The following is a 1,574-nucleotide window of genomic DNA, read 5'->3' as shown; positions in this document are numbered from 1 at the left end:
TGTGGACCTTCACCGAGAACTCCGCTTTCCAAAGCCCAAAGCACAGCCCTTGCTATCTTAACACTTACAGAAATGCGACATCAATAAACTCAAGTTTAACTTTTTCAGACTACAGATACCTAAACTTTTTTAAAACCCAAAGTAAAAAAGCAATTACATGTGTAAAATACACTAGGGTGCAGCTTAACCTTTAAGTAGCTCATCCTTTCTCCGTTCCTGCGTTTCCTTCCTTCAAGTTTTTCTACAATATCTATTTATAGTTGGATTTTATGTTGAAATGCACAAAAAGACAAGTACATGTTGAATGACATAATTACTTAAGAATTCGTATTTGCCAAGAGTTCTATTTGCATAGGCTAATATTTCACACAGTACATAAAGACCCATAAAAGTAGAAACAGTTGCACTAGAGAATGTGTCCTCAGAAAACAGAAGTACTTTTATAAGCAACACTGAAGTTCACTGCTTCTTTTATGATTCTTAATCCCACCTACTAACTTGACATGTTTATACAAATCTCAAACCAGTAACAAGGCTACCAGGTGCTCCCAAATTAGCAAAATGCAGCAGAATATAACCAAACCCAAACTGCAACTCAAGCCAGTCTGATATAATCAAACGTGTTCCATTTACCTTATATTGTGACAGGCCTCGGACATTTACCTGCATCAGATTTGGAATCCCCTTTGCCACGTATCAGAATCAATTCCCGCAAGTGGAGAAATAAAGATAGGAAAGATAAACGTTTACCTGAAACAACAGTTACATAATATTCTGAACCATAAATTTTTAACTGATACTCACCAAACATAATCTGCTATTTTTATGGTTGCAATTAAGTATGACACATCCCAGCAATAACAGTCCTATGCACTACAAACTGCGACAAAGGCTTTACCACAGTCAGGATCGAAGACTAATTTTCCTCGTGGCAAGTGATTATCATATCAATTAGAGTCATATTTTTACCCAAGTCTTTGAACTTATCTCGGTTAGTTATGTAACACTGATTTCTAACCTTGTTTTAACAGGCTGTTTGAATAAGCAAATGTGTGGTCTTCCCATATAGCACGGGATCTGTACAGTGAGAGAAACATGCTCCTTAGCAGGGACACTGTAAGAGTCCTGTAGAGTATATGGGAATTTGTGGGATGCCCCTTACCTAATTGAGATGCTTGTTTTCTTCATTTTTCCCTCTTCAAAAACTAGACTATAGAGTTAGTACCCCAGGCCCCATGCCTTGCCCTACCCTGGGGAAAGAAAGAAGCCTCGGTGGAAAAACCATTCACTGAACATCTTTCAGTTCTCGTCTTCCTAGATGTCTAAGAAACATGACACAGAATTAATCGTTCCTTTTTCTTGAAAGATAATTTCTTCCCTGGATTTTCTGCACTGTTTTCTGCATTTCTGCCAACCTCTCTGGCTGGCTGTCTTTGTACCGAGTCAACCTGGACTTTTCTTCTCACCTGTTCAATCTGTAACCTCTCTCGGAGGGATCTCATCCACACCTAGATTAGAATAATTATATAAAAAGTGTAAATATATAATACATAATATAATTAGAGAGAGAGCGG

The sequence above is a fragment of the Panthera uncia genome, chromosome C2 (genome assembly GCF_023721935.1).
Source record: "Panthera uncia isolate 11264 chromosome C2, Puncia_PCG_1.0, whole genome shotgun sequence".
Taxonomy (NCBI): Eukaryota; Metazoa; Chordata; class Mammalia; order Carnivora; family Felidae; genus Panthera; species Panthera uncia.
The sequence above is the reverse complement of the archived record's forward strand: the minus strand, read 5'-3'. Positions refer to the sequence as shown.